Consider the following 17517-nt stretch of genomic DNA (forward strand, 5'->3'; position numbering starts at 1 on the left):
AAACAAAAATCCACATCACATGTTCGCCCCCGGATGGTTGACCCCGAGGCACCACCAGCCTACCCCGTTTCGAGGTACGTCCGTTCCTTTTATTTTATTTTCAGAATTAAGAACTAACCCTCATGTAGGCACCCAACCCGAGACATCGGACCAATAGCGCTATCAGAATAACCTAGGACCCCCAAAGCATGCCCGTTGCACTCTTTTCCTTCGATCGAGTTTTTTATCCCAGAGCAAAAAGAGGAATTTTACCGGCAAGATTTTTAACGAGGCAACGGTCGCAAAGCTGCTTAAAGGGGGAAAACACCACTGGATTGATCGAAGCCGCCCTCGCAACCAACTTGCAAATGGCGAAGAGCATTCCCTTGGAAGCCACCCGATCCATAGGAGGTGGAGGAACTCCAAAACGGAGGTTTCTACGGGAAACAACGTATAAGTCCAGACGGTCGATATGATCAAAAATCGTCGGAGCGGAAGCATGTACTATTATCGGGCAATCAAAAAATATCCTTTTTTATTATATATATATATATATATATATATATATATATATATATATATATATATATATAAGAGGAAAAATGTTATCAAAGCAAAGGCAAAATGAAAATTGCCACGCTCAACCGAAAACAGGCCGACTCGGCACAACGACACACGCGTTGTGCCAATAGAACACATCTCCCAAAGAGGGAAAGTCGCAATATACTCCCGACCAAAAAAGCCTCTTCGCCAACAAACACCCCGAGATACTCGGAGACTTGAAACAGATCGAGTGCCCCCACGACTCCAGGGTTGGAACTCCGGGCCTATAAAGCCCTCGCAATGCAAACTCCAAAGTTCGGGAGAAACTGTATCACCAACAAACGCCCGAGATACTCAGAGACTTGAAACAGATCGAGCGCCCACACGATTCCAGGGTCGGAACTCTAGGTCTATAAAGCCCTCGGAATGCAAACTCCAAAGTTTGTAAGACACGGTATTCAAAGCTTAAACAAGCCCGATAAGTCGAAAACTATCGCCAAACGCCATGCACTAGAAAAATCCGAAATTGTAAGACCCTAATGGGCAGCCTCGGCATAACCAAATATGTTTTACAAAACTGTAAGACCTCAACAGGCATGACAAACTATAAGACCTCAACAGACATGACAAACTGTAAGACCTCAAAAGGCATGACAAAACTGTAAGACCTCAACAGGCATGACAAAACTGTAAGACCTCAACAGGCATGAAAATCCCGATATTTGGGCTATACGTTGCATTTGTAAGAATCCCTAAAGGGCATACCCTCGACGTAGATGCCTAAACTATCACTAAGGGATCAAAATGGCTCCAGCCAAACGCATACGACTACGGTCGAAATAGCTGATACAACCCAAATAAACGCGACTCAGGGATGCCCGACTATTGCTAAAAAATAACAGGCCATTACTCCTATATACTTCAGAAAGAACCGGTTAAAACATGATTCCCTCCATAGGCAAAAATGAGCTCTGACAATGTCGGCTCCAAAAACGCAAAAGCGTCGATCTACTCGACCCACGAACTATGAACCTTACGAGGTGCTTGAATCATCGCCGAAAATGACTTGAAATCGAGGTTCCTCTGGAACCAACGATGGGTCATGCAAAATACTACAAAAAACCTTAATGAGCGGATACAAAGCCTATGCAATGCCCATGGGCGAAAAACAACGTAAGAGCCATTATCGCCTACTAAGAAAGCCTCCGGGCCACATACTTAAAGGTCTCTACGACTGCCTACGGGCCACATACAAGTCTCTACGATCGCCTCCAGGCCACATATTAAAGGGTCTCTACGACCAAACATCGTAAGAGCCATTGTCGTAAGCTAAAATAATCTTGACAACTTGAGGATTAAAATGAGCTCAAATCGTAACCCGATTCGGAGACCGGATCCAAAATAGTTACCTACACAAGCCTACGGGCCACAAATTAAAAGGTCTCAATGACCAAATGGCTTAAGAGCCATCGTCGCCAGGAAATTGAAATAAATTTTTAAGGGTCGATCGCAGCTTGAATCGCAATGCGATTCGACGACTGGGCCCGAGGATTGCGATACGCCTAAAGGCGCGACATAAGTGATATTGTCGCCCGAATCTCAATGAGATTTACGGGTCAATTATAGCTCAGGTCGCAACGCGGCCCAGAGACTATGCCTAAAAACAGCCAAACGCCCAAGGGCGGGAAATGAGAAGACATCATCGCCACCCGGAGACTCGACAAAATATATGGGGCAATTGCGGCTCGAATCACAACACGATTCAGAGACTAGACCCGAAGAATTGCAAATGCGCCTAAAAATGTGGTGTGCAGGAGCGTGGCATATAAGCCATTGTCACCTACTGGAAAACCAGGGAAACTCAAAGGGGTCGATTATAGCCTGGATCGCAACGCGACCCGAGGACTGGACCCAAGAACTACAATAAGCCTAAGGGCATTACGTGTACGTCGCCATCGCCAACTGAGTATACCTTCCGAACCAAGCACCCGTAAGGTCATCTCCACCCAAAAGACACAAAAATCAGTATCACCCGCCCATGCAGGCGAGGAAAACCATAAGGTTTAACCGGAGATCGAGTCACAATGTGACCCAGAGACTGGACCCAGAGCAATCAAAACAGGAAATGACCGAGGGCACAAGGCAAATACGACCGCCGCCCCCAAGCGCGGACACAAAAAATGCGAAGATAGGAAGGCTCGAGCGAGGGTCCAACCCAGAAGATAAGCCTAAGTGGCTAGGTCGAGCACGAAGGTCCAGCACCTGCTCACATCAAGAATCATACTTAGCAGTCCCCAGGGCCGTCCGACCAGTTTCGGATCAAGAGAGACCTCGCCAAACGCCTGGACCAGCCTGCCTGACCAAAAACAACAATAGGAAAAAGGTATAGAGAAAATAAAATTCTAAAATTTTGCCTTATATATCATGCTCGCCAGAGAAAGCGTATTCTCCATCTACAGGCATGTCCTACATATATTCGAAACAAAGTGACAAAACAACAGAATCGTCACCCCGTGCCAAAGGAAGCCTCAGCTTGCCAAAAATTTGCCCTCCACAAGAAGTAAAGCGCCACGGTTAGTCTCCTTGCTCGAGCCAACTCCTCGGTGACAATGAAATCCCTTGCACCAATATGCTCGAATGCTCCCCCTCGGATCTACGACAAGCACATTCCTCAGCTCTCTACATCCGGTCAAAAGCTCACTCCGATCTAGCCTGGATGTTAACGACACCCCTCGCATGGGTCGCCATCCCCCGGCTAGCTTAGATCCAGGCTTAGTACCGCTTCAGCCTGAGTAGTGATTGTCTCAACTCTGAAAACTCCAGAAGATCAGACTCAAAGCTTCTCAAACATGTCCAGCCGAGCGCTGATGCTATCGCAAGCCGAGAAGGGGTAAATCCCGAAGGCAGAAACCTTGGCCGCAACATCCGCCCCCACCAAAGCATAAGCCTACACTTGAAGCTCTTAATCATCCACGGGCCGCTCCGGCAAGATCAACATCGCCCGTAAGGTACTACAAAAGCCTCCACCTTTTTCTACAACTCGCATGACAGAAAGGAGGTTAGCCCTAAAGACGGAAGGGACGAAGCACACATTGTAAAAGCTACCTGCTCCAGAAAATAGCTCCCACATCCCCGGGTATAGAGGGCCCCAAAGGCACCCGGCTTAGCCGATGCATTCTCCTCGGAAGCATAAAACGGCCTTGCCCTGATTAAAGGCTCCGTCACACCACATATCTCATTATCAGCGCTGCCCGCCTTGAGGTCTGCAACCCTGGGAAGAGGTGCATTCACACCCCCTAGGAATCACCCAACCCCAACAAACCCCCGCAACAGAGAAAGGAAAGAACAACTATTGATATTCATCGTCATAAATAGAACTGGCGGAACGCTAGGCGTGCAGCCCGAGGGGCACCCTTTCTCTCTTGCAAACAACTAACGAAGGTACCAAAGGCGTGACACCTGCTCCCAGAAGGAACGGCTCACCTGAGCCCGGTCTCCGTCCCCTCCAAATAGAATGACCATTAAAGGCAGGCCTGGACGGCCCCCAAGGGCGCGAAAGTAACCGAGAACGCTAGCTATCGACACTGTATCATGTGCTAGCATAATAACCGGCCCGGAAGCCCCCATCACAATAAAGTAAAGCTCCTAAAGGCCAACAACGCCTTCAATTACACGAGGTCAGCTTACAAGGTCCCCTACCCGAAGGAGATGGCCAGCAGATACAATGGCGTCTTGATTGACACTCGTACGAAACAACCTCCGGGCTACGATCGGGGCAATCCAATCATAGGCAGATCTCTACCTAGAGGCCGCATTTTGAAGAACTGTCAGTGCCCATAAACTCGCCGGCCCTCGGACGAACCGCCTATCAAAGGCCTCCACAGCGTCAAAAGACATCATCCTCGCCTTCGTGATAAAGTATCTAGCAGCCTAATGTTACTGGTTTTACCAAAGCACGAAGAATCCTATGTGAAGCTGCTTCTTTAAGCAAAAGCTTTACAAAAGTCAGATGAGGCGTCAGAATACAAATGAAATGCAGTATACCCCATGCTCCTGAAGAAGGCCATTCGCATCAAGATTGACGGACCCCGGGGGTACCCGAAGATGGCCCTTACCCAAAAAAATGTTCCCGAAAGTACTAGATTCAGTAATCACCAAACAAACCGGAGGGCCCGGTAACCCAAACCTATCAGAAAAAATGCTCACACTCAAGCCAGATGTCGATAGTCCACGAGCAATAGGGAACACCCGAAAGACCTCAAAAGGCATAAAAAACATTCAAAGGCAAAATGAAGCAAGGAAAGCAGAAATTTGAAAAGGGTTTATTCATATTAATAAGAAATACATAAGCAAACGACACTCGAGGGGTCCTTTCATATGATACAAAGACCCATGAGGGGATCATTACATGGAAGAAAAACCTAAAGATATGCATAAAACGGAAACATAAGGGTTTAACCTACTTTTTTGCGACGTCTCCATCATCGTCCCCTCGGGCTTATGACCTCAAAGACAATATCTTCCAAGTCCGAGGCCCTCAGGGACCCTACCTCAATTCCTTAGAATGTCATCTTTAAAAAGAAGAGAGGTGAGGAGACGAGAAGTGGCTAGGTGAAAAATCAGACTGTCGAAAAACCCGCCAGACCACTTCTCGAGACATTTCCCCGGCTCGGAAGGCAGCCAACAGCAGGAACCACTGCCGCACCCCCCGTAATCCAAAAAGGGTGCAACACGTCGAGCCAAAGGAGGAGGGTGAGCAGTGGTGTATAATCCGAGCCCCCTTTTGAGCAGCAGTGCATAATCCAAAAAAGAAACTCCTCGAGATCAGAAGAAGTCAACCCTCCGCCTTATCATCACAAGCCGATAGCAACAACAGCAACATCAATAACAATAATAGCATCCCGACAGTACGATTTCGCTTAATCAAAAAGAGATCACCGAAGGAGTCAAAACACATGTGGTATGAAAACATGAAGTCTGAGGTATCCAACACGGCAAAACAAAAGACTCCAAAGCGGCAGAATGGAAATGGGAGATGAGTATCAATGGAAGAAGGAGTAAGAAAGGTAACTACCGAATAAACCCATTTATAGGGAGAGCAATGCAACCAACAGTGCCATTACCACCCTCGAAAAGTGTAACGACAGACGCAATCAATGCGTTCATAGAAACTAAACCGATAGCAATGACTCCAAGGGTTGTGACCTTTCGGGCTGCCCCGGGGAAGCGTAAAGGGCGTAATACCCCGATACCTATCACAAGAAAGCCGCGCCATCGATATGATACCGCTACCAAGGGTCAAGGAATAATGTGCTCATATCATTTCTTATCACTTCCCTCTAAGAAACGCGGAGACTATCTGTATGCGGTGAAAATCGGGGGACCAATTTTCCCCCCTCGTCAAGATATTTCGAAGAGTGACCCCGGAGTCACGGGACCTCGATACAGACATCTCCCTCAGAGCCCGCCGATCCCCAGCCAAGAATAAATGATTAACTAGAGGCACGATGAGCGCAAGGATCCCCCCAGGAATGCACCCGGGGTCGACCAAATCTCCTTAAGTGATCCGACGCCAGCCCTCACACGACGTGAAGCCAACGGACTGTCACATCTCATCCCCTTTTTGTCATATCAAAAGATCCCATACTAAGTTTGGGCATCCCCTTTTCTATAAAAAGGGGATCATTAATACTTTGTAAGGCAACACTCCATTTCTCCATTAAAGCAATAATATCTCTCTCTCTCTCTCTCTCTCTTTCTCTTAAACTATTTGTCTCCATCGACCTCGAGGTCACCCCAATATTTATTGTCTCTTAACTTGTTCTTCATTGTATAGCTCAACTTTGACCGTAAAGAATCTCACTTAATTGCATTTCTACTGGTTATCCCCTCCCCGACTACCCCCGATTAATTTGATCTCAGTGCAAACCTCAACCTCGATTACCCATCAATCCGCTCCATTCTCGGGCAGCGGACCCCTTCGGTTTGCTTACTGCTTCATTTTTGCTCACCTCTTATCTTTATACTTAGTATTTCTCAACATCGACTGCTCTGACAACTAGCTCGGGAATAGATCACATATTTTTAGAATTCCATTTACAAATCTAATTGTTGTTACCATTTTCACGGTAAACAGTATTCTTCTAGTAACTTAGTAATTAATATTGAATATATGAGATAATTTCTAATAGATAGGGTATTGATGTTATTATTATTTGCATATGGATAATGGATTAAATATAAAGTATAAAATTTTCTGATTTTCGGATATTCAAAAATTCAAAGTAGAAGATCCAACATCCAATCCGAAATCCAAAAAATTTAAAATAAAATCTAAAATACAATCCATAATCCGAAAATTCAATCCAAAAATCTAAAAAGATCGGATTTCGGTTTGAATCTCGGATTTGCCCGAACTATGCCTACCCCTAAATATTATCCAGTAGAAAAGCTCTCCTTTTTTTATTTATCTTTATAGGAGCTCCAATATGAAATTAATTTTAACCAAAATAAAAAGTTGAGAGGGTAAATTTAGACTTTCTTTTTGAAGAGTTTGCATACATGGAGCCCAATCTTTCATGCTGGAACTCTATTAATGCCAACAACAAAATATGAGATGATTCACTAATGATGGACATCAATAAACTAGAAGGTAAAATTGAGCAATTTAGAATAGTACACAAAAATCAAAAGCAATAATGTGGCATTCAATAATAGTGGATAGCAATAAATAGCAATTAAATAGATAGAATGAATGAGTCACCCAAGAAAGGATGGAGTGAGTGAATGTTCTTTCTAACAATGATGAATGATAGACAATCCGTTGAATATTTGAGTTATTCTCGGATCAAATGAAAAAGTATTGACAAGAATCTCAGTGAAAATGTGATGTTTGTATCTTAGCAAATGAGATCCTATTCTCTTTCTTAAGTCAAAGTATCTTTTTTACAAATGAATATCTCATGTCCCCTATCATAGTGTCTTAAATGGCCTCCTGGCCGTTTAAACTTGCACCCAATTGCCAATCCGGTAAAGAAATTTACAACTTTCCCATTTGAATACCTCAACTAGTACATATGTAAACTAATAAACACCTCTGACAATTGACTATGCTTATGTGGCAAGAGCACATGTGACATGGACAAAGTGCGTGTAACTGACATAATTAGCGTGCGTGAGTACAGTAATTTTTGATTAAAAATTTTCTAAAACTGTTTATCGTAAAAATGGAAATAATAATTAGATTTGTAAATGCGATTCTAAAAATACGTGATCTATTCCCGAGCTAGTTGTTAGAGCAGTTGGTGCTAATGATATGGAATTTAATGATGAACAACAAGCTAAAACGAGGAAGTAATCAAACCAAAGGGCCTGATGGCCGATCGAAGGGCTGATTGATAGAGACCTCGGGGTCCAGGTTCGGGTAGAGATCGAGGTATTGGGGGCAACCGGGGATGGGATAACAATTAAGGATATGGTTAAGCAAGGCTCTATACGGCCAATATTGAGCAATATAGTGAAGAACAAGTAAGAGGACGATAAATATTGAAGCGGCCTCAGGCCAGTGAGAACAAACAAGTTAGAAAGAAAAGAGAGAGAGAGATATATTATTGCATTTGTGGAGAAATGGAGCAAAATCCATATTCTACAAGGTAGGGTGAGTCCCCCTTTATATAGGAGTAGGGACTCGGTTACATGTATGTGGAGACTAATTACGAAGTACGAAGATGGGATGGCTTGACGTGATGCCTTAACATAGGCTTTGGGTAGGCCGGCCCTGTCAGTCTAAGCCGTGTGCCTTGGAAGCTTCCCCCTCTATCCTAGCTTCAGTCTCCATTTCCTCTGAGTCGAGCCTCGTCGAGCTCCGAGGTCGGGAACTCGGTCATGGCCTCCCGTCCTCGGGGTACCGAGGCATGCTTCCGAAATGAGTCGACAGCAAGAAATCAAGTCTTCTAATTTTGTTGCGTACAGATAGTCTCCGCATTTCCCATAATGAAGTGATGGGAAATGATTCTGACTCTTCGAGCTTCTTTCGGCAATGTCATATCGATGATCCGACTTCTGGCGCGAGCTTTGGGATAACCAGACACCCACGAGCTCGTGCTTTTCGACCTCATTCATTGCATTCCTAATTCTCGCTCCCCAAGGTGAAGATACCACTGTCGGTTCATTTTTCCAAGGATGCATTAACTGCGCCCGTCGGTCAATCTTCCAAAGCCTAGATGACCGTGGCATGGCCCCCTATAAATGGGGGTGCCTTGCTTTGCTTTTCCTATCCCAGTGCCTCCGTTGTCCTACTTGCCTATTTCTTCTTATCATCTTCTTTCACCTTTCAACATCATGCTAGGGGCTCATGACCTCAAGTCTATTTGGAGGAGTTTCCTTAGACCGTGTTGTGGCCTTCCGTCGGGGCTTCTCTTCGTCGAGCATAACTATGTTGTCCCGCTACTGCTGTGGCCATTAACACATTCACTGTGGCTGCTATTGTTGGCCTGAGGTGATGATGGGCGGGGATTCGGCCTCCCCCTCATGTATATAGTTGTTCGAATTATGCACCGCTACTTAAAAGGGGGCTCGTATTATACACCGTTGCTCACCTTCATACCCCGACTCGACGTGGTGCTCTGCTCCGAGTTGGGGGCTTGCATGGCTAGACATTCCAAGAAGTGGACTCTAAGTAGCTGTGCAAGCGGGACCAAGGATTGTTCGGTCCGCTGTCTCGCCGAGGTTCCCTTGGCCAAAGAGGGTCCTCGAGCTTCAAAGAGCTATGGCGTTTTTTCATCCCTCCCTTCCACTCACCTTGCCCCTTGGGGATATTAGTGTGGAAGGTTGGGATGAAACTTCCGAGGATGCGCGTCCGGAGGCACCTGTTGCGGACCTTCGAAGGTGGGCCGGTCTTCGGGCTTTCACCTTGCGTGTGCATCTCCTCGTCTCATCCTTTAGGCGTAGAGATCCCTCGTAGGCTTTTGTAATTGTATGTAACGACCCCTCGAGGACTGCTTGTACACAAATTTTTATGAATAAGAATATACGTTACTAACTTCTATTTTCCTCACTTTTGTATGCTTTCATACCCTTCGAGGTCCTTCAAATGCCTTCTTTTATTTGTTGATTGCTGATATCTGACTTGGGCGCATGCGTTCCTGCCGATCCTCTGCCGATCGATATGGCTCTCTTTCGAACCATCATCGTACATCGGACTAATCTCGGATTGATCCGATAGGCCCGGGCCACCGAGGCCCTCCGAGTTGTATGGAGATAATGCGTCGAATTTCGGAGCCTTCGGGACTATTATCCTGAATGAAGATCAGCTTTGGGTACCCGAGGGCCCCTTTTGATCTTGATGTAGATAGCACCTTTAAAACGTATAAGATAGACTTCTGCTAAGCAGTTGCCTGTATTTAGGCCTTCGTGGAGCTTTCCCCAGATGTGGGTATTACGGATTCTACTGATGGATTTCTTAGCGTATACCTATTCCCTTTCACATTTGGCCCCCTTGATAGGGTTGTACTTGATTTTTGTTGAAGTATCGAGTTTCTCTGGCACAGATACATCCGTCATTTTGGCAAGTGGTGTTGATGATAAGGTTCTTTGCGGAGAAGGCTTAGCTCGAGTTCACGCTTGATCACCTCGTTAGGCTATACCGACCCTTTCATCATCGAGGCCTGCTAACTCTGTGGTGCCGTTCGTCCAAGCCCCTTGTTGTTGACGACGAAGAAGATGCAGATCAAGAGTGGGCCAGCTGGTTTATCCGGGTCCGGACGGCTAACATTATCCCTGCAGGGCTCTTGCCATTTCCCAAAAGATGGAATCATGCACGTGAGTGTGGCGTCTGGCACTTTTTCAGATTTTGCCTTATAGCGAAAATTAGTTGAGTAATAATGTTGTCTCTCTTGTTGCAACAACTTTGTGGACGCCGGGCAAAGATTTTGACTTGCCAGCTGGGTCCGAAAGCTTGCGACCCATTCGACCCGCGATGAATGCCGGTGGCGATTTGTATTTCGTACCAAATGGGGAGTGAAATACCAAGGTATGTATGTATGTTTCCTTTGCCTTGGCCTTCGTATATTCGAGGTAATATTTTCCGCTTTCATTTGTACTGGATTTGCCGTTTGCAGATATAGGGCGGTTCTTTAGGATGAGGCAGCGCTCTTCCAAAAAGGGGAAGGATTCGTCGGCCTCCAAGCCGAGGGGTGATGGCGATAAGGGGGATCGGCATCCGCGGTGTGATAGAGCTTTTAGTGATGCTGGGTGGGCCTGTATCTTTGAGGAGAGGGCATCGTACAAGCCTGATGTTCCCGGAGTATCAGATTCCCGGGCGGTGGTTCCTCCGAGTGAATATGCTCTATTCGAGGCTGGTTCCCCTGGGGCTAGAGAGGCAGGATCAACAGGAGTGTGTTCTGATTTAGAGGAAGTCCGTCGGCTCCTCTTCAAGGTGAGTTTAGGCGCGTTTTTCCTGTGTGTCATGCCCTCCTCCATTTATTGAGTTTTCCTTGCGCATTCCTATGATGGGCTTATGTTTGACCTACTCCGTCAAGGGGACAGGCTCCAGAAAAACCTGAATGAGGGCGAGTCCCTTAGGCTTCTTAGCAAGGAGAAGGAGGCTGAGTTGGTGCATTGGCGATATGAGGCGTATCGGAGCTCAAACTTTGTGAACTACTTGATAGAGCAGGTAACTTCATGTAGTACGCTCTTCGCTTCTTTCTAACCTTAGGACTAACCCCTTTTGTCATATCAGTTGCAGAAAAAGGCGGAGGCCTTGGAGTACCTCAAAGGCGACGTCAACCACATCAGAGTTGCTTGTGGAGAGCTAAGGGCTCAAGTGCAGGCTCGAGCTTTGGAGGAGTTAAGTGCCTCGACCAAGGTCACTGCCTTCAAGGCCCAACTCCGCTTGACTTACGACAATGCCAAAATTCAAGCAGATATAATCGGGAAACTTGAATCCAATCTCTCAAAGGTCAGAGCTGAGATAATTGACACTCGGGCTGAAGCGACACTAAACCGGACCAAGGCTGATCAGGAGATGGAAATTCGTATGAAGGCTGCTGCTGATGCCTAGGCTGAGCTGAGGCGAGCCCTCGATCGGGAGAATAGGATCGAGGAGTATGTTCGTTGCAGATCCCGGAGAGAGGTGCTCGAGGAGGTCGGTGCATGGGGCTTCGTTCTCTCGAAAGAATTGGCTCGAGCAAGGGCGGACGAGCATGACGCTCAGTCACTTCTTACTGATGTCACGGAGAGCAAACTTGGCAAGCTGTAGCCCTTTAGTATGGAGCGTAGATTTTGCCATTTTTTCGCTTTGTTTCTGATATATGTAGAGTATGCCAATAGATGGAGAACGCGCCTTTTTCGTTTATATAATATATAGGAAGAAACTTGAAACTTTATTTCTTCTCTACCTTTTTTCTGTTATTGCTTTCGACTGGGTAGGCGGGTGTTTGGCGAGATCCACATAGGTTCGGACTGATCGAACAAGCCCGGGGGATCTTACATACGACCCTTGGCTCGAGCAGGTGCTGGGGCCTCCGTGTTTGGCCCGGCTGTTTAGGCTCACTCTCCGAGTCGATCTTCGACTCGAGCCTTCTTGCCCTTGAATCTTTTATGCCCGTGCAGGCAGGTAGTATTTGTTTTTGTTTCTTGCCCTTGGGAATTTGCCGTTTCGACTATTTTGGGTCCAGTCTCCGAGCCGTATTGTGACTCGAGATTCAATTGACCCTCAAGCTATTTCCTGCCCATATGGGTGGGTGATGATGTCATTTTATGCTTTGGGCTGAAGTGATCTCACGGCGCATGGCCCGGGGACTTGCTCGGCTGATGACAATGGTATTTAAACCGTGCCCTTAGGCATGTTGTAATTTAACTGATTCGGGTCCAGTCTCTGAGTCGCATTGCGATTCGAGCTGTAATTGACCCTTAAGTTCTTCCCTATCTGCATAGGCAGATGGCGATGGCCTTCACGATGTTCGGTCGTAGAGACCGGTTAATATGTGGCCCGTAGGCTTGCTTAGTTAACTATTTTGGACCGGTCTCCGAATTGGGTTATGATTCGAGTCACTTTAATCCTCAAGTTGTCAATTTTTGGTTGGAGACAATGGCTCTTATGCTATTTGGTCGTAGAGACCTTTTGATGTGTGACCCGTAGGCTTGCTTAGCCGGCGACAATGGCTCTTACGCTATTTTTGCCTGTGGGCTTTTTTTGTAGGCTTTGTTTTCTGCTCGTTAAGGTCTTTTTGAATATTTTTTCTTGACCTATCAGCGGTTCCGGAGAACCTAGATTTCAAGTCATTATTGACGATGTTCAAGCACCTCGGAAGGTTCATAGCTCGTAGGTCGAGTAGATTGACGCTCTTGCAATTTTGAGCCGACATGGTCGGAGCTTGTTTTTTGCCTGTTAAGGGAAGCCTGTTTTAGCCGGTTCTTTCCGAAGTATATTTAGAGTAGTGGCCTTGGATTTTAGCGATAGTCGGGCATCTCCGAGTCGCATCATTTTGTCTATATCAGCCATTTTGACCGTAGTCATGTGCGTTTGGCCGTAGCCATTTTTGATCCCAAGTGATAGTTTAGGTGTCTACGCCGAGGGTATGCCCTTTAGGGATTCTTACAAATGCGACGTATAACCTAAACTTTGGGTTTGTCATGCCTGTTGATGTCTTACAATCTGTCATGCCTGTTGATGTCTTACAGTCTGTCATGCCTGTTGAGGTTTTACAATTTGTGTAATGTAGAATAGATCTGGTTACGCCGAGGCTGCCCGCTAAGGGTCTTACAGTTTTAGGGTTTTTAGTGTATGACGATTGGCTATGAATGAGTCTCTGAGTCATCGAATTTGTTTAAGCGTGAAGATCACTTTTCGTGAGCTCGAAGTTGCCTTGTAGGGTCTTTATGAGCCCGGAGTTTCGACCCTGAGGTCGTGCGGGTGCTGAATTGCTGACGCTAAGTCTCCGGATATCAAGGGATGCGTTTGGTGGAGAGGACCCTATCGGGGATATACTTAAGATACCTTCGTTCGGATAATAAGATATTGAAAAGATATCCTTTTATTGCTTGGTGTAGACATACATTGATTCATCGTTGTGAGCTCGGCTTGCATGAGCACAACTTCTCGGACTTTTTGATCCGGTACACAATTCCCGATTGGGGTTTGGTCTGCCGTTTCCCGGTCTTCCCGAGGGGGCGGTGTCCTTAGAAGTGATCATTGCTTCGTTGTCGGGCTGTGGAACAAGGCCTGTGATCTTGTTAGATCCTGCTGGCAGGACCCCATTTGGGGTACGCTGCTCCACTAATAATCTTGCTAGCGGGACCCTCTTTGGGGGTACGCTGCTCCGCTAATAATCTTGCTGGCGGGACCCTCTTTGGGTCTGAAGTCCGATTGAGGGAAGAGAGCACAGTGGGCCTGTTAAGGCCTTGGATCTCAGGGTGGAGTTAAAACTTCCGAATCCCCGACTGATTGTCTACATACAGGTTAGCAAAAAAAATAACGGAGGAGTAAAGTAGTTCTTCCTCACCGCGAGATGTGTAGATAACCTTTCGAGGTTCGGTATGTTTCTTTCGTTCCGGGGCGCAAGCCCTAATACAACCTTCTACTGTGTTCAACGAGGCTTGGCTGACGACATGGTTTGCTTACCCTTTGATCCTTCTGAGGGTGGGGGCATTGATGCCGGCGATGCATCATATGGTAAAAAATTTCCTCTCATTGAGTATTGCTTTCTGTCGACTTATTTTAGTTCTGCTTTCTGCGAGGAGTTCCTTGGTTTTGGCAAAATAGGGCCGACACTGTCTCCAGGTGGTGTGCTGGTGGTCGTCTGAATAAGGCGTCCGTGCTTTGTGCCTCCTTTGATGGTACAGAGCTCGATGTCCTGGCCCGAGCTCATGTGGGCCGTGTTAAGAGAATGGTCTTTGTGGCGATTCGTCATTAGGAATTTGTCAGGGATTCGAGATGCGGGAGTGATTTAGTCCGTTAGCCCGGACCACCATATTGACTTTGGTTTGGTACCGTCGTTGTACGTGATTGAACCACCTGAATTCATGAACACACGTTTTATTTGAAATAGATCAAATGAGGGAGAGGGTTACCAATGCGTCAGTGTGATGCCGAGGCGAAGTATCGATGTCCTTTTCCCGGGATGTAAGGGTGTCCTCCAGAACACTTCCCTGTACCCATCTTTTCCTAACGGCGAACATGTTTTCACTTTCCATTTTATGAGTCCACAGAGGGTGTTGCCACTCCTTCACTGTCGTGGTAATAAGTTGTGGCTTGTTCACTTCATCCTTCCCGGTTGACTTTCCTCCTTGGGGCTGGACTCGAGTCTGACCGCTCGATGATACTTGGTAGTTATTTTTATCGTGTATCACAGCTGTCGTCCTTTCGAGCTGGTGTCCGTTTTTGACCCCGTGGTCATGCGTGCTCTGCAGTTCCCGTGCCTGGTTGTGGTTCTTTTGAAGGGGTCTTGGTCGAATAGGCCCGAGTCATTTGGCGTCCCTGGTTTCGCTTATGGTGATCACGATGTTTGGTATAGCAATGCTGAGATTGTACTCAGCTGGGCGGGGTTCCCCTGCCGGCTGTGCCTTGTTGAATATGGTCCTACTGGAGATTCCTCGAGGGTGTTGTCCTCGAGCTATTTCCCTATTGTTGCGAGGTAGGTTGCATCTTGTGCTGTTTTTCTCATACGTGGCACAAGGATGGTACCTCCACCTGTTTGGCATAAGTTTCTTCATCGGGAGTCTGCTTGGACGTACCGAGCCCGAGGAAGTTCTCGGGCGGTTGTCCACGGTCCTACTCCATGGCTGGTGCCGGGTGCGGGTATCCGGCCAGGTCTCGGCTGGGTATTTGATCAAGCTTTGTCTGAAATGTCCTGGAGTTGTCGGGCATGCTTCATTTGAGCTTTGGGTGAAAGCTTGTGTTGCCCAATTATCCGAAACTGGGAGCGATCTCATTCGTTCCCTCAGGAAATGAGGTACTGCTTCCCGTGGTTCTTCACTCTCTCTTTGTCTAGCCCCAAGTGTGTCGAGTTCTTCCATTGCTGCTTCGATGGCATCGGTGTGCGCTCCTGCGGAGGGATTTGCTGATATGGCAAACGAATTTGTGAAGTCAAGCGCTAGACTGTGGTGCTATGTCGAGGTTCTTTCGAGAGTGTTTCCTCGAACTTCCTCAATGAGACGGACTCGCACTCATCATTTTGGAGGTTGCTACCTTTGAATGAGCACGTGTAAGCGGTGGTGCGCTCGTAGGGATCCAAGGCCTGTCGCACCTGGGGAGTTTCGGCGTTCCGAGTTTTCGTGAAGCGAGTTCCGGGACCGCTTCCTCGGGAGACGATTGCTGTATGAACTTCCACGAACCTGGCTCAATCCTTTCGAAGAGATCTCCAAGCATCCTCGTTGTGGTGGGGTTGGTTACCGATCTGTTGTTGCTTGATCTCTAGGGTACTCATTCGGCATAGGGAGATGTTTCTGGCGCTACTGCACTGGGAGTCTCCGGGTGACTTTGCAGTTGAGCGATAGCCAACCGCTGTGCCTGCAATGTTTCAAAAATAACATGAAGAATAACTTCCTGTTCTTCCCGGGTCGAGGTTTTTTGAGCTTCCTATTGGTCGACATGCTGTATGCTACCGCCGGTGCGCGAGGCTTCGTCAACTTGAGGTGCATCCTGTGAATCCGCATCCACTAGAATCAGTCCCGGCATGATATCAGGATTCTGTGGAGGTGCTCCAGCGGCCGGGACAGCCACGCTATTTTGCCCATGGTTTTCGAGGTTGTCGTTCTCAATTCCGTTTACCGAGCCAGACATTTTAACCTGAAATCAAAGGATCTTAGAAAAGAAAAGTGTAAAATATAATGTGCGTTTGTGTGATGAAACTAGCAAGAAAATAATCACTATTATTTTTAGCCCCACGGTGGGCGCCAAACTATTTACCGTGAAAATGGTAACAACAATTAGATTTGTAAATGGAATTCTAAAAATACGTGATCTATTCCCGAGCTAATTGTTAGAGTAGTTGGTGCTAATGATATGGAATTTAACGATGAAAAGCAAGCTAAAACGAGGCAGTAATCAAACCGAAGGGCCTGATGGCCGATCGAAGGGCTGATTGATAGAGACCTCGGGGTCCAGGTTCGGGTAGAGATCGAGGTATTGGGGGCAACCGGGGATGGGATAACAATTAAGGATATGGTTAAGCAAGGCTCTATACGGCCAATATTGAGCAATATAGTGAAGAACAAGTAAGAGGACGATAAATATTGAAGCGGCCTCAGGCTAGTGAGAACAAACAAGTTAGAAAGAAAAGAGAGAGATATATATTATTGCACTTGTGGAGAAATAGAGCAACATCCGTCCTCTACAAAGTGGCACGAGTTCCCCTTATATAGGCGAGGGAACGCGATTTCAAGTATGTGGAGACTAAGTACGAAGTACGAAGATGTGATGGCTTGACGTGATGCCTCAACATAGTCTCCGGGTAGGCCGACCCTATCAGTCTAAGCTGTGTGCCTTGGAAGCTTCCCCCTCTGTCCTGGGTTCAATCTACGTTTCCTCTGAGTCAAGCCTCACCGAGCCCCGAGGTCCAGAACTCGATTGTGGCCTCCCGTCCTCGGGGTCTTGAGGCATGCTTCCGAAATGAGTCGACAACAAGAAATCAAGTCTTCTGATTTTGCCGTGTACAAAAACCAAAAAACAAAATGAAAACGAAAGAAATAAAGGTCCACATCCCATCCCTTTCATTACTATTACACCCTTTCCCCCTTCTTCCTCTACCACTGTACGCCGACCCCCAACCCTTACATCCATTTTCTTCCTCTTACTTCCAAATCAAACCCAACAATTTTATTTTCACAAGCACCCTTCTGTTTTCTCTTAGGTTATTCTTCTATTGAAAATCAAGATTATAGTTGAGAGGGAAATTACAAATCCAAAACTTGTATGCAAATTTTGAATTAGGCAAAACAAAACAAAATCAATTTTGGAATTCCAGAAGAAAATCAATGATGGCTTCAAAGAGGGGG

This window comes from Nicotiana tabacum, chromosome 3 (genome assembly GCF_000715075.1).
Source record: "Nicotiana tabacum cultivar K326 chromosome 3, ASM71507v2, whole genome shotgun sequence".
Classification (NCBI taxonomy): Eukaryota; Viridiplantae; Streptophyta; class Magnoliopsida; order Solanales; family Solanaceae; genus Nicotiana; species Nicotiana tabacum.